Source organism: Carettochelys insculpta, chromosome 1, assembly GCF_033958435.1.
Source record: "Carettochelys insculpta isolate YL-2023 chromosome 1, ASM3395843v1, whole genome shotgun sequence".
In the NCBI taxonomy this organism is placed as follows: Eukaryota; Metazoa; Chordata; order Testudines; family Carettochelyidae; genus Carettochelys; species Carettochelys insculpta.
The window spans coordinates 51,930,685-51,947,129 of NC_134137.1; the positions used below are offsets into that span (position 1 = coordinate 51,930,685).

General features: G+C 49.3%; 1 protein-coding gene across 5 annotated transcripts in view; it reads right to left on the minus strand.

The window, feature by feature from the left end:
• KATNAL1 (katanin catalytic subunit A1 like 1) overlaps window positions 1–13,593 on the minus strand; it is a 60,698-nt gene extending 47,105 nt beyond the window's left edge. Inside the window, exons 1-2 of one of the 5 annotated variants that reach the window (XM_074986059.1) lie at window positions 13,548–13,593; window positions 7,467–7,617 (exon numbers count right to left, since the gene is read on the minus strand). The gene's annotated coding sequence lies outside the window, so the exon portion shown is untranslated. Of the gene's footprint in view, window positions 1–7,466; window positions 7,618–11,730; window positions 11,994–12,104; window positions 12,199–12,605; window positions 12,750–13,547 lie in introns of those variants that run through there. The other 4 variants (XM_074986053.1, XM_074986044.1, XM_074986075.1 and 1 more) reach the window with 4 other exon arrangements.
• Between the last annotated feature and the right edge of the window lie 2,852 nt (window positions 13,594–16,445).

Consider the following 16,445-nt stretch of genomic DNA (forward strand, 5'->3'; position numbering starts at 1 on the left):
CTGGTGTCACAAGGAGCTTGCTCCTGTCAGCCTTTGTAAAATATCAGCATGTGATACATGTCTTCAAATCACCAGAGCCTAATGAAATGCATCCTAGAATACTCAAGGAGCCGATACAGCAGGTATTCAAGTCACTAACTACCATCCTGAAAAGTCACTGAAGTCAGGAAAGATTCCAGAAGACTGGAAAAGGGCAACTATACTGCCCATCTATAAAAAGGGAAACAAGAACAAACCAGGAAATTATAGGACAAGATGCAATGGGCTTAAATCGAGTAAGGGAGGTTTAGGTTGGACATTACAAAAATTTCCTGTTCGGGTGGTTAAGCACTGGAATAAATTGTCTAGGGTGGTTCCAGAATCTCCATCATTAGAGATATTTAAGAACAGGTTAGATAAAAATCTAACATGGATGATATAGATGGTGTTTGGTCTTGCCGTGAGGGCAGGGGACTGGACTTGATGACCTCTCAAGGTCCCTTCCAGGTCTAATATTCTATGAGTCTATGCGAAGGTGAGGGAGCAGATCATGATGAAATCTGCAACAAGAGTTTTCTGACCTAAGCAGAGCTTCCATCCACACCCTGCTTGTTTCAATCAATCTGAAAAAGTACTACAGAAGCTCCCAGCCCTGCTATTGGCTCTGCCAGATCATCTCTGCATTCCTTGCCTGAGAAGCCGGGTGTCTCCCAACCGTTGTCAGATATCAACATGCAAACTTACATGAGGGTAGAGCATGATGAAATCTGCAGCACTCATCTTCTGACTTAAACACAGAGCTTCCGTCCCCATCACTCCCTGAGCTTGCTTGTTTCAATGATTTTTTAAAAAGTGCTGCAGAAGCTCCCAGCACTACTACCGGCTCTGCCTGATACATCTCTGCCTTCTTACTGGTAGAATAAGCCCAGGAGGCAATAAGGGGGAGGAGAGTGAACTGACAGGGGAACGGGGAGAGGAACAGTAGCATAAGTAGCTTTTGGCAGGCTGCTAAGGGGAGAAGAGTAAGCCAAGGGAGGCAACAAGCTCACCTCTGTCGTTTGATTTGCTGCAGCTGTTCTGTTCTTACCAATGAGAAAGAACCAGTATCTCAGGAGCTGTGAGTCTAAGCCAGCTGCTCCTGATTTCAGCCAGGAGCCAAGCAAGAGTTTACAGAGCTGACCCTTTCTCCTTGATGAGCCTGCTTTCCTCTCACACAGGAGAAGAAAGCAGAGGAGCAAGCAAAGCAAGGTTGCAGACAAATGAGAAGACAATGTCCTGGTATGGCAGAAACTTGGGAAGGGGGCTGAAGTGCCCTCCAAACATCCCATAAATGGCAAGACTGGGAAGTCAAGGAAGGCCAGTTGGCCCCAGTAGATAAGTGTGCAAAATGGCCCTTGTGCAGAAGATGGGATCTGAGCCCTCAACTGAGAGGGAGGTACTGAAGTACTCACTGCTGCCTGTGAAACCAAGGAAGGTCTCATTTGAGGCAGAAAGAACTAATGGACTCTAGAAGGAACTTCTCATTCTATCTCAATGGCACCATGGTAACAATAAAGAAACTTCAGATCCAAATCCTCAATTCCAAGGGAATACTTAACATCACACTTGCCAGTGGAACAACGCAGGATTTCTGCTCAGGGAAAATAAAAAGAGGATTCTCTCATCTATAACCTCTCTGAATGCAAACCAGGGAAGAATAAAATTTCCATCAGAAATGAGGAAGGTAATATCTAATCCTTAGACCCAAAGAGGTTGGCTTCTGATAACAGGAGCCTCCTACATTAGCACCAGACAATTCCACCTTAATCTTCAGTATCAATTCCCTGCGTGATCCTCAGGAACAGGACTATGCAGCAATGGTGCCACATATTTCTCTTTTCTCCATCTCCCAACACCAAGGATGGTGCATTTGGTGTGGTTTGATTCTCACCCAGCACTGCTGAGCATCCCTGGTGTTTACTCAGCACAGATTCATCCTTCCTTACAGAAATGAGATCCTGGATCTCTCATATCTCCATGCTGGGGCGCTTTTGCAACTTTGAGAACTCATGGCTTGATATGACCGCTCCTGAGATCTGCTAGCCATGACGGCCAGAAAGAAAATGAATTCAAATTCATGGCCTTCCTATTACCTACTTCCTGCATACCTAGGCTTCATGCACACTGGCAAGTACCTTCAAAAAATATTTCAAAAGAAGGGGCCCTTTCGAAACAGACCGCAGAGCATCTACACGAAAGAAAACATGTATAGACACTCCACATTACGCTCTTTTGAAAGAGCAGCCTCTGTGGCGCTGTCCAGCTGGAGCGCGGAGATGCCCAGGCCTGCACCAGCAGGGCTCTATGGTCTCTGCATCCATCTGCATTTAAAGACGCAGGGACCCAGAAACCCTGTGGCAGGAAGCTGAGAGTGTGCTAGCAGCAGGGAGGACACAAGCCTCCTGAAGCATGCCCTGCTGACGACACTCCGGCTCAATGAGGCAACCCACCACACCCATGGCCAGTACCCAGGAGCTCCGTGCCCCCCCAGCAACCGTCCTTCGAGCTATCCAAGGGCTCCCAGGAACCCAGCCAGGGCCCAAAAAAAAGGGTCTCATCATGAACCAAGGCAGAGCTGAAGGTCCTCCTCAGACTGTGGGAACATGAGGAGGTCCTCCTCCAGACCAGAGGCCGGCGCAGGAATGATATGGCACTTGGCTGCCTCTCCGCTGGCCTGATCGCCCGAGGTACTCCACCCACCTGCCAGACCAAGTCCTCTCCAAAGTTAAGGAGCTAATGCTGGACTACTGCCAGGCCTGAGATGTGGCGAGCCACTCAGGGGCAATGGCCACTAGCTGTCCCCACTCTGAGCAGCTGGACTGCCTCCTTGGAGCAAAGGAGACAGCCCCCCGCAGTAGCGGTGCTCAACACTTCAGGGCTGGAGCCCAAGACCAGGCCAGAGGACCAGTCGGGACTGTCAGATGTGAGCCACCCCACAGCAGCTGGAGTTGGAGCCAGAGACCCCCAGCGATGATGATGCTTCCAGTGATGGGAGGCTGCTGGGGATACATGGGCATCTCCGCAGTTGCTCCACTCTGTGCTTGGGGTCTGCTGTGCTGTGGACAGCCTGGCAGCCCTCAGCGTGTGCAGGGCAAGAGTATCAGGGAGGGGCCTTTTAAGGGAGTGGCTGACTGTGGCCCCTGGAAGGGCTAGGCACCCATGTGACCCCATCGGCGGCGTTTCCTGACCCGTTCTTTTGAAAGAGCACCCAGGGCTGTGTGGACACTCTGTTTTGAAAGAGCGGCCTGCTCTTTGGAAAGAGCAAATTGAAGGCTTAATCTGTTTTTTGTGTGTAAACATGCTGTTTCAAAAGAATGTAGATGTAGCCCTAGAGAGCAGTGGAGGTGAAAGGTGAAGCGGCTAGAACACATACATAGGGCATTGGGGGATACCTCTGGAGGCCAATAAAATCGATTTAAAATAATGCTGTTTCCACACTAGCATTAATTGGAGATTCCCTACAGCATTTAACAATGTACATTTCAGAGGGCTGCCCCTCCCAAGCCACCATGTGGCTGGCAGGCTAGCCCCCAACCCCTTGCCACGTGGCTTCCAGGCTGTGCGAACCATGCTTGCAGACAGCAGCATGCCCTGTCCTGTGCGGGGTTTCAATGCTTGAAAGGGCTTTTTCCTTGCAAATGATTTCACAGCAGAGGCTGAGAAACTTGTTTTGTGCGCTGTTCATTCTGCCCCCCAACCCAAGGCACCAGGTGGCTGTCACATTTGTAAGTGGTCCCTGCTAGAACTGTACTTCCTGATGTCTGCCTCTGCCCTTTACCCTGTTCTGCATTGGACATTTCAAAAAGAGCATTGTCTTCTGTCCTTGTTTAAAAAGTAACCCCAACCCAACACGTCCTTTGGCTAAAGACAGTTTCCTACGCTCTCCCTGCAGGGCCACACTTCCCTCCCAAAGTGAGTGGCTCGGGGGATGATTTCCTATGAAGGAACAGAGCTTGTGGGCGCTCTCTCTTCCTTCCCTCTCCCACACAGGCAGTTGAGCTAGGGCTTCTTTACCAGAGGAGGTAAGGAAATCCCTTAACACTTCAGTGAAGCCAACAGACGACAGTCTCAAGGGTTCACCTTTCCTCAACTTTACTATTGTCTAATACTTCCTGAACTTTGCTTTCTCTTCTCGTTAGTCTTGGATTCCTAATGAATCTTGGAGTTTGAGCCACAACTACTTCTGGGCTGTCTCTACACTAGCCCCAAACTTCGAAACGGCCACGCAAATAGCCCTTTCGAAATTTACTAATGAAGCGCTGAAATACATATTCAGCGCCTCGTTAACATGCCGGCAGCCATGGCACTTCGAAATTGACGTGGCTCGTCCAGATGGGGCTCCTTTTCAAAAGGAACCCGGGAACTTCGAAATCCCCTTATTCCTAACAGCAGATAGGAATAAGGGGATTTTGAAGTAGCCAGGTTCCTTTCGAAAAGGAGCCCCGTCTGGACGAGCTGAGCGGCGGCAAGCCACGTCAATTTTGAAGTGCTGCAGCTGCCGGCATTCTAATGAGGTGCTGAATATGTATTTCAGCACTTTATTAGTAAACTTCAAAATGGCTATTTGTATGGCCATTTCAAAGTTTGAGGCTAGTGTAGACTAGGGGAAAAGACTCTTGGGCCAGAGTAGTCTACTCTGAATGTACTTGAAGTAATGACAATACTACTACTGTGCTCCAGGCAGATTGGCACATCAATAGTCAGCTCTGAGGATAGAACAAGTAGTAATGGGCTTAAACTGCAGCAAGGGAGGTTTAGGTTGGACATTAGGAAAAAGTTCCTAACTGTCAGGGTGGTCAAACAGTGGAATAAATTGCCAAGGGAGGTTATGGAATCTCCATTTCTGGAGATATTTAAGAACAGGTTAGATAAATGTCTATCAGGGATGGTGTGGACAGTACTTGGTCCTGGCATGAGGGCAGGGGACTGGACTTGATGACCTCTCAAGGTCCCTTCCAGTCCTAGTATTCTATGATTCTATGAATCATCAAAGCATCCTGATGCAGCGGCAGGCTTTGGAAAAATGGCTGATTGTTTGCAACAGCAGGGGGAAGTGAGAGCACTGCACTCTGGGATGATGACATTACACACCCACAACCACCTGCAGCGACTTTTTTCTCACAAGACACTGGCACATAAACCCAAAAGGCAATGGGGCTATAGGAACTGTGGGATAGGGGCCCATAATGCACTGCTGCCGCAGTCGAACTTACACCATTTAGTAGAGACACACTAAGTTGACTTTGTCAGCAGGTGTGGACATTCAACTTCGACTTTATAAAATCTAGTGTTTCAAAATTGACTTTAACAAATTTGACTGTATTCCCAAGTGTAGACATACCCTGAGAAACATAGTTAAGCCATTCCCTGGAGTACGGGCATTCCTTCTTTAATGTTTGAAAATTGCATTACTTCTTATTTAAAGTCATATTTGTTTGTAGTAGTGTAAATAAGGCATGCAATATTACTGACTGACAATATACATTTTCGGGGATGAGAAAACATTAAATACTTAGAACATTTCTTAAATTTGAATCCAAGTGTAATTTTGGTCTATTTATCTCAAACTTGAATGAATTTGTATCTTATTTTGTCCTTCTGCACAAATTCTGCTTCTTGTTACTTGCAGGATGCTTATCTTTGAAATGTTTTTCCTATAGCAGGAAAAGTAAAGCAAGTTAGTGCTCAACACTAAGGTGTAAATGTACATTCAGGATCAAAATCTTTCTTGCCACGCTCATTCAAGTATTTCACTTGACTTCAGTGGGATCAGGGGTATGAACAGCGTTTGGTTCCCCATCCCGAAAAGCACAACTTGAATATGCCTGAACATTTCCTAGCAGCTGATTATAAATAAGCAGCTTTATTGATGCCAGGAATTCCAGATAGAAGGAGTCTGTCGTGTGGTTGTACATAAGTATCAAGTTGAATGAATCCTACCATTACGTTTGCTTTCAGTAAAACGTTAACTAGCAAGAGCAGCACAACTGACTAGATGGAAAAGATGCCAGCCTTTATCCCTTTTCGTTCACTTTTCTGCATTTATTCATGTGGCCCATTGTATCTGCAACACCCTCCCTGATACTACTCTCTCTTCTCTTCATTTATAAATCTCACTTTTCCTACAACAGCTACAACAAATGACTCTGATATTTTCATTGGTTGTAATGTGACCCGATTTATTCTCCCTTTTAAAAAACACTAAGGCTGCCGCTACTCTATGAGGTAAATTTGAATTTAAGGCAATTAACTCGATTGTACCCAGTGACTGTCTTCACTGTAAATACTATTAACTCAATTTAAAGGTATAATATCAATATAACATTATTGTTGGAAAAGGGTGAGCGTAGCATCAAGTTTGAATTTAAAATCTCGAATAAAGGCCAACGTGGAAGCACTATGTCTTTAAATCGAATTTATTAGCCTCCAGAACTGTCCTATATGTATCCCACAAAGCTGGGCAGTTACCTGCAAATTATGGCCACTTCCTTCTCGGCTGTTCTCCATCCAGGTGCACAGGAAGAAGCTCACAGGAAGCTGGCAAATTTTTGATTAAATTTGAATTTGAATTCATCAGCACCCAGGTGGGCAAATATATAGGGCACCCACAATTAAAAAAAATTCTTTTAGCCATCGCCATCGCATTGCTAGCCACCTCCTGAAATCATGAGCACTCAGGGTAGTGATCTGCCTAGTAGTTCTCAGGCTTGCAAGAGAGTTCCAGCGTGGACCCGTCAGGAGATTCTGGATCTTCTTGCAGTTTAGGGAGACGACTCAGTGGCAAGGAGACTTCAGGTGGACAAGAGAAATGCAGACCTCTATACTCACATGTCATGCAAGATGACCGTTAGCGGTTACTCCTGGTACTTTACACAATGCTGGGTGAAGGTGAAAGAACTCCAACAGGCCTATCAGAAAGCCTGGGAAGCCAACCAGTGGTCAGGGTCATCTCCACAGACAAGACGCTATTATGAACAGCTGCACCTGCTTATTGAGGCCAACCCCACCACAGAGCCCAGTATTAATTACGACACTTGTGGAGGTCCTGGTCTGGAGCCAGGTGTGATCCAAGAAGACCTGGGGGCCCGAGAGGAAGAAGGGAGCAATGAGCAGGGGCCCCAAGGAAGTTCCTCCTGGCAGCCCAGATCTCTTCACCCTGGAGCTGGAACAGGTCCCCTCTATGCCTGTCCCTGAGCCCCCAGGACCAAGCTATTCTGGTGAGTATTTTTTTCTGAATGCTAGAAGCGGGTTGCAGGTGGTATAGGAATAGGTATGGATACAGGTTTTCTATGGATCTGTGCCCCTCAGAACAGCGTGTTAATACTTCTGGGGATGGAGCACTGCTCCTTTTAGGAGATCCTATTGAAGGCCTCATCCAGGCACTCTTGTATTTTTTTCATGAGGTTCTTGGGCAGGCCTGACTTATTGTGGCTTCCGCAGTAGCACACCTTACCACGCCAGGCAACCAGATAGCCATCTGGTGTGATGGCAGCCACACGGCAATTTAGCAGATTTTCCAGGCTTGTGGTCACCCATGATGAGCAGCTCTTCTTTGTTGATATCAGTTAGTTTTAGGAGGGTGATGTCTTCTCTGCCAACCTAAAGAAGCATGAGAATTTGGATTGGATTTTTTTCCCATGCTTCCTGCCCTTTTACATTTCCCTGGAGCACAGTGCCATTCTACACGGCTGGCGGGCACTCTGCCCCTACCCCACCCCACCCCACGTGAGTTGCAGGCTCTCCGGGTCTCCTCTCCACGCATGTCCTTTTCCCACTGGCATTTTTTTCACTATACAGGGATCCCTCCCTACTCAGCGGCTGGAATCAAACCCTTCCCCCTCACCACACAGCTGCCGTGCTCTGTGGACCCTGTTACTGTAAATCAGCTTGTACAGCGCATGCAGGTTTAGCCTCCTTTAAATGGCCTTTTCCCTGATGAGGGCTGCTCCAGTGACCACCGAGAAACATTTTTCCCCCAACCCGGCAGATGACATGAAAACTCCTCCCCCTCCCTGGCATTTCTTTCTACTTTACAGGGATCCCACCATTACCCAGATGCCACTCTAGCCACAATGGACACTGCAAAAGGCTATTCTAGCACCCTTAACAAAGCTTCCTTTCCCTGCCACTTAAATCTCTCCTCCCCACAAAATAAACTTATTCTTTTGAGCTCGGTGTGATTTTTTGGCATGCACGAGTGGTAGGTTACACAAATCATTGTGGAGAACAAGGGGGTCGAGAGCAGGTTGATAGCACATGTGCTCGCTGCTAAGCCAAGGTCCACTGAGGACTGGCGGCAGACAGAGCGAGGCAAGGGGGAGGGTAGTGGAGGGCTGAGAACACAGGTCCCATCACTAAGCCAACATCTGCAGAGGACTGGCAGCAGACGGAACCTCATAGGGATTGCAGGATGGGGGCTGAAAGTACAGGTGCCCTCTGCTAAGCCAAGGTCCGCAGAAGACTGTCCGCAGACAGACCTGGGCATGGGGTCAGGGTGGGAGGGTAAACAGCTAAAAACACATGTGCCCTTTTCTTAGGAAAATAACCCTCCCTTGACATCCATTCTACTTCCTGCAACTTAGCCCCCTCCCACCAAGTAAAAGCATTCTTTCAGTAAGACACGGTCTGATTTATTGGTTCACATTTGGTGGGGAGCACAAATCAGTTTGGGGAGTGGGGCTTGGTTGGTATTACAACATAGAAATCTATCGATATGTGCGTGACAGATCATTCAGGAAGCTATGGTTTAAAGTGTCCTTTATTGCTGCTGCCTCCACATGGTTATTGGTGAATGGCCATGTAGGCGCCTGTGAGTAAGTCCTGCTGATGGCCTCAGCTGCAGAATTCCAGATGGATGGGAAATTCTCCCACCTGGATTCACAAATGTTGTACAAAGTAACACATGCTGTAGTCACAGTGGGGACATTAGTTTCAGATAGGTCCAAATGATCAAGAGGGGCATCTGAACCTTGCTTTTAAATGATCAAAGGTGCACTCAACCACCATTCTGCACCTGCTGAGTCTCTGAAGTTTTCCTTGCTGCAGTCCAGGGCTCCTGTGTAGGGATTCATAAGGCAAGGAAGCGGAGGGTAAGCAAGGTCACTCAATACTACAATAGGCTTATCCACGTCGCCAATCTGGATCTTCCAGTCTGGGAAAAAAGTCTCATCCATAAGCTTTCTGTTCCAACCAGAATTTCAGAAGATGCATGCATCATGAACCTTCCCTGACCATCACATGTTGATGTTGGTGAAGCAACATTTGTGATGTACCAACGCTTGCAAAACCATAGAGAAGTATCTCTTTCAGTTTATATATTCAGAGGCCAGCTGGTCCGGGGCCATGATGTGGATGTGTGTGCCATCTACTGTCCTACTGCAGTTAGGAAACTCCATGGCAGCAAAGCCCTCCACTATGGGTTGTACATCTCCCAGGGTCACAGTCTTCTTGAGGAGTTGCCAACATAACATGGACCACCTGCATCACCACAGACCCCATTGTAGATCTGCCCACCCCAAACTGATTGACCCAGACTGGTAACTGTTGAGTTACAAAATTCCACAGAGTGATTGCCACTCGCATCTGAACTGTTAAAGCTGGCCTCATTCTTGTGTTGTTGAGCCACAGTGCAGGGGCCAGCACAACACAAAGTTCCATAAGAGTAGACTTACGCATGCAAAAGTTCTGCACCAACTGCTGGTTGTCCCAGGACTCCAAGCCAACATGGTACCACCAACGTGTGCTGGTCTCACTAGTGCTGGCTCATAGAAAATACTGGAGAAAGCGGTGTGATCTCCAATTCGTTTTTGCACAACTACTGGGTGCTCTGAATTCTGGGACAATGGTTTGCATTCTAGGATTCTGACATGAAACACCCACAAGCAACCAGGGCTTAGGCACTGTGGGATAGGTACTCACAGTGTACTGCTCATGCAGTAGAACTGGATAAGGCAACGGGGATGCATAAACTCAACATGGAGAAACGGTGGCTCTAATTTCAGAAAGATTCATAGACAAATTCGAATTCATAAGAACAAGGTTAAAAATTTTAATTTAGTAAATGTTCAATTTATCTCAGAGTAGCTGCAGCCTCAATGTGTACATCTTACAACAACCAGCTACATTATCACATAACTGTAACCCTCCCTGCTTTTGAAACCCTCACTCACAGTGTCATGTCTAAGCTTGTCTACACAAAAGCCCATGTCAGCAAAACTTCCCGTCACGCAGGGGTGCGAATATTCCATCCCCTTAAGAACACAAGTTACACCAACATAAATGCTCACATGTACAATGTTAAGTCAGTGGGAGAGCTTTTCTTGCTGAATTAGCTTATAATGCTCATCAGAAGCAACTTGTGCATGGATTCAAGGAGGGCCACGGGCCACATGTCCCTGCTCCGCCCCACTCTTCCTGTGGAAGCACTTCACCACATCCAAGGAGCGAGGGAGCAGTCCCCTCCTCCCTTAGAGTGGTGGGATTGCCCCCACGCTCACTGGAAGCAGCACAGCACCGATAGTGAGTGCAGGGAATGGGGGAGACAAAGCTGGGGCTGCATGTGACCCCCTGTGCATCCCCTCATGTCAACTCTGCTGCTCTTGTAAGTGGGTTTTTTATTCTAACAGGGGCACTTTCACCAGCTGCACTGCTGCAGCACTGTACAGATAGACATTGCATAGGAATAAATGTCAAGGTCTTATCAACACTTGAAATGCTACAGCATTCTGCCTAGGGAGGGATTCCCCATCCGAGTAGCTAATCTACATCCTCAATAGGTGATAGCAAGATCAACAGAATTCTGTCAGTCTAGCACTGTCTGCATTGGACTTAGGTCAGCCTAACTATTCGTTGCTCGGGGCTGTTGGTTTTTCATACTGGTGAGCAACACGGCTGAGTCAATCTAAGTTTATAGTGCAGACCAGCCCCAAATCTTTTGGCAGGGACATTATTTTTCTCTTCTCTGAAGAATGTACCAAACATTTAGGTACTACAGAATAAATATGCTGAAAATATTTAACTTGTCCCCACTATGCAACACACTAAACGTTCTCATGGTACAGTATTTAGAGCCAGAAATACTGATTTTTTTCAATGTAATTATATTATAAATGTTTACAATTTGTGAATATCTTATGAATGGGTGGAAAAGAAATCCTTAGAGTTTCTAAATCACATGCCTATTCATCAGCCAATCCTTTCTCTTTGAACACATAAGAAACCATGCATAGGAGCTCAAGTACAATGTGTCTGCATCTGACGCAACCAGGGTAAAATGCACAAACTGAGGGTGTAAGAAATGTTTTCTCTCCATAAATAGAACCAAATATCCATCATTCAAGACATTTAAATGTAGAAGACACAATCCGCTGACAATTATACTGTAAGCATACTGTAACAATCCTGCATTAGACCCTATAGGGCAAAGCATTACCTAACACATTTACTTCCATCTTCAGTTACTGCATTGATCATGGACAAGTGTATTTTAAATTTCTTTGGAGCAGGAACTTTGCCTCCTATGTTTTCTAAAGGGATGCACTACAGTAGCATAATGTAGAATAGATTAATGCGAGTCTACGCTACAAATCACACAATGGTACAGCTGTACCACTCCAGCTGCACAGCCTCCTGTGTAGCTAGTCTATGATGGTGAGAGTCCTCACCTCCCAACACAGCACTGTCCACACTGGCATTCTTGTCCATGAAACTTACCTGTCAGTCGGGATTGTTTTGTGTCCCCCACACATCTGTGACCAACAAAAGTTTTGCAGGAAAAAGCACTAGTGTAGACGAAGGCTGAACATGCAGCCTCGGGAGGGGAGGCTGTGTGATGAGGCTGGAAAAGCTGAGCGAAGCCTTTCCAAGACAAAGGGGACTATGGAGAAAACAAACTGGGCATATGCGTGTGACAATGCAACTGGGCCGGCGCGTGGGGGGTGCGCTAGGAGAACTACACAACACACAATAAATGTGTTAGGCCCTCCCGGCCCTCGCACAGCTCCCCCCTTCCGACTCACACATACCCCATCCCGCCCCAACCCCACATGCATTTCTCCAGCCTCGTTACACAGCCCCCCCCGGCTCACCCAGCCCCGCCCGAGGTGCGGAGACGCCACCATCCCCCGACAGACTGCGCGTGGGGGGAGGTGGAGCAGGGCACAACAGCACCGTTATACGGGCCCAGGCTGGAACTGCCTCGCGCCGGGGTCCGTCTATGCTACCGCAGGCCCCGATGCCGCCAACCCCCTCCCTCAGCCCCAACGCCCCGCAAAGCTCAGGCACCGAAGCGATGCAAAGCGCCCCCCCCGCCGCCGCCGCCGCCGCCGCGGGGGGCCACACGTAGCGCGCTGGGATGTGTAGTCCGCGCCCGCCCGCTCCTCTACTGGCCGCCAGGGAACGCGCGAGCCCAAGGACTACATCACCCATCGTGCTTCGCGGCAGAGGCGCCGCTCCGCACCTTCCCCCACTCCGCGGCCCGCCAGAGGACGCTCAATGGCCAGCGCCGCTCCCGTCGCGGCCCCTCTCGGCCTTTGTTCCGCGTCCCCTCCCCAGGTGATGGACGCCGTACAGCCGGGCCCTGCCCTCACCTGGTGGAGCCGCCTCCGCTGCTGCCCTTGGCTGCGTGTCCGCGAGCGGGGCGCGGCCCCGCCGGCTCCGTTAGCCTGTGGCGCGCGCGCGGCGGCGCGTTGCCATGGAGGCGAAGGGCGCCGCCCGACCGTGATGCCTGGGTATCCCGCTGCTCCGCCCCCGCCCCAGACCCCTCTCCCGCGTCACCGGCCCCCAAACCCCGCCCGCCCCAGGCAGAGGAAGTGCTACCTGCCCCCTTCAACCCCGCCTCAACCGGGGACGCCCCCACAGACCGCCGCTTCCGCCAATCCCTCTGGGAGACAGCGTCACACCCCCACAGCCCTTGCGGGTCCCCCCACCTCTTCCTCCCCGACCGTGTTACCTCCCCGCCCGCCACACGCAGGGGCAGTGCTACCCACCCCTCCCCAACCCCCCACTTCCTCCCACCCTACTCTGGGGGCAGTGCTGCCCACACGGTCCCCCCCACTTCTGCCTGCCCAATCCTGGGGGCAGTGTTATCTGACCCCACAGCTCCCACTCACCAGCCACCCCCAAAGAGCAGCATTACCCACTTGTGCACCCTCTGCCTCCACTGCCCCTGGGAGGGTAGCACTACTTAGCTCCATAGACACTGCCACTCAGTCCTCCACTCACAGCATCTGTGAGCAGGAAGAGTTACCAACTGCACACACACACGCCCACCAAGAATGGTTTGAAAAAGCTGAAATGGTGACTTCTGGCCTGTCTGATGACTCACAAACACACCTGGCCTGTCTGTCTCCTCTACAGCCCATCTGTGCTCCAGCCTCCCTCATCTCACATGCTGCCTGTTCCTGCATCCCAAACCCAGTAAGCTCCCTGGCCCATTTTCCCCCATATCCATATGCTGCCTGGCCCCCAACACCCACATGTTACCTGTACCACCCACCCACAATCCATCTGTCCCCTCTCCTCCAACATACCCACACAGTGCCGATTCCTCATATTGCATCTGTCCCCCCTCCTCCCATATACCCGTATGCTGTCTGTGAAGTGGAAACTGGCACTCATTCACCAAACTTCCAACAGATGGGAATGATTTTTAATCCCACGGAGCTGGGCTGGAATCAGATTGGCCATGCATATGGGAGAGGCTCTGTGGCTTGTTGGCAATCCTTTTGCACAACCAGTTTCTAATAAGTAGAGCTAAGATTACATCATGGAAGTCATGAACTTCTGTGACCTCCATGAAACATTCCTCTTCAGCCATGGGTGGTGTGTACTATAGGCTGGGGGAGGTTCCACAAACAGCCCTGTGTGGTTCTACCCACATTGCACCAGAGACCCCATCCTCTTTGCTGCTTCCCCCTTGGCACTAACCCAGGCTTGTCGCTCCTCTTCTGGGACTGACAGCCTGGGGCTAAGACTTGGGGTGGCTGGTATCACCCAGTGCTAAGGGCCCCCAAATGTGTCACCCCGTGCTCCAGGGTTTGGGGTGCTGGAGGACAGTGCCTGGCACTGCAAGAGGCTGGGGGGTGGGAGAGGTAAAAGCACTTGGACTGTTTGCCAGGTGCTGAGGAGCTGAAGCTTCTGGACCTGGAGTCAAGCCTCCGGGAGCAGTGGGGACCCCTCCAGTTCTCAGCCGCCACAGGTAGCACTGGGACCTAGAGCTCTGAGCCACCAGCCCTAGAGCTCCCTGCTGCCACTGGAAGCTCCCACAGCTCCCAGCCTTCACAGGTGACTGAGAACCCCCAGAGGTCTCAGGTAGACCTCAAAGTTCCCAGCTGCCATCCTTGAAGCTCTGAGCCAAGGACCCACAGCATTGAGCCACTGAGGATAGCTGGGGATACTGGGGAAATCCCAGAGCTCCCAGCAGCAGGAGGTGCTGGATCACCTTACCTCCTGCAGCAGGGAAGGAGCTCATTCCCATTTTTTCAGTTATTTTTAGTAAAAACAAGACCCTTATTACAACTCTTGTCCCAAAGGGAAGGGCTTTTGAAAGCCTGACATAAAAGTCATTGGTTTGTCCCTGGGAAAATGGAGAGAAGGGAGGGGACTAAGTCCTTACCTCCCTAATTCCTGTTACCTCAGTGAGTCTGTTCAATTTCCAGACATTCATAGAACAGGTTTAGGGAACTATTTAAGAATGATGATGGGAGAGGACATTCTGTTGCTCTCCAGATACAGGTGTGTAGCCTCTCCAGCGCTTACCTTCTGCAGCGCCTCTCGCAAAGTATCAATCTGTCCTGTAGGTGTGCTGTGATCAAACCATACAGATCATTACATTTGGACCAGCAATGACAAACATTTTTGCAGATCTATTCAAAATGGGAAGGGTCTGCAGATAGCGCTGGAGAAGCTACACACCTGTATCTGGAGAGCAACAGAATATCCACTCCCATCATCATTCTTAAATAGTTCCCTAAACCTGTTCTATGAATGTCTGGAAAGTTCTGACCTAATGGGAACAGAATATAGTATAGTAGGCATCCTTCAGTCTGCATAGACTATGGATCGCGCCCTTTATAGTTTCAATTGAGGACTTCATTTACAGCGTCTACTGTGACTATGAAGACTCACACGAGAGTGACAGTCCTTGCTGCATCTCTTGCAGATGTGGTGGGTGTCTGGCAAGTCCTTAGTGTGCTTTCTGTGCGCTCGCTTCTCCTCTGCTAGCTGTCTGATCCTCATCTCGCCCTTCTGAAGGCCCTTGTGTAACCCCTGCCTCCATCTGCTGCGGTCGTCTGCTAGATCTTCCCAGTTGTCCAGCTCGATGTCTACCTCTCTGAGGTCTCTCTTGCAGACATCTTTGTAGTGCAACTGGGGGTGTCCGGGAGGTCTTTTGCCAGAGGCTAGCTCACCATACAGGATGTCTTTTGGAATCCTTCCATCATTCATCCTGTGGACGTGGCCAAGCCAGAGGAGCCGACGCTGCCTGAGGAGGGTGTGCATGGTTGGGATTCCAGCTTGCTCGAGGACAGCGGTGTTGGTCACTCTGTCCTTCCATGATATTCCAAGGATGCGCCTGAGGCAGTGCAAGTGGAAGACATTCAGCCTCTTTTCCTGGCGGGCATACAGGGTCCAAGTCTTGCTGCAATAAAGGAGGGTGCTGAGGATGCAGGCTCTGTAGACTTGCATTTTGGTGTGAGTGTACAGCTTGTTGTTATTCCACACTCTCTTGCTGAGTCTGGACAGAGCTGTGGCCGCTTTTCCGATCCTCCTATTTAGCTCAGAGTCCAATGACAGGGTGTCAGTGATGGTGGACCCGAGGTAAACGAACTCGTGGACGACCTCTAACGTATAGTTGTCAATGCTGATTGATGGGGATTCAGCAACATCCTGACCGAGTACGTTTGTCTTCTTTAGGCTGCTGGTAAGCCCAAAGTCCTTGCACACTTTGGAGAACTGATCCAGCAGTTTTTGAAGCTGGTCTTCTGTGTGAGACACTACAGCAGCATCGTCTGCGAACAGCACGTCTCTGATGAGGACTTCCTGCACCTTAGACTTAGCTTTCAGCCTTGCAAGATTAAACAGTTTCCCATCAGATCTTGTGTGCAGCAAGATGCCCTCTGTTGAAGATCCAAAGGCATGCTTCAGGAGGAGTGCGAAGAAGATCCCGAACAATGTCGGAGCAAGCACGCATCCTTGTTTGACGCCGCTCCTGATTCTGAAAGCATCCAATAATGTGCCGTCATATTGGATGGTTCCTCTCATGTCTTTGTGGAATGACTGGATCATCTTGAGTAAAATGGGAACAGAATAAGTAACTGGAAATACTTGAGTGAAAGTTTAACCAAAGTTCCTAGTGAAAGCTTTAAAAATGTTTCAGGAGAATGAGAAAGTCAAATAAAAATTGCCTGAAGTTCCTTTGAACTTCTTGA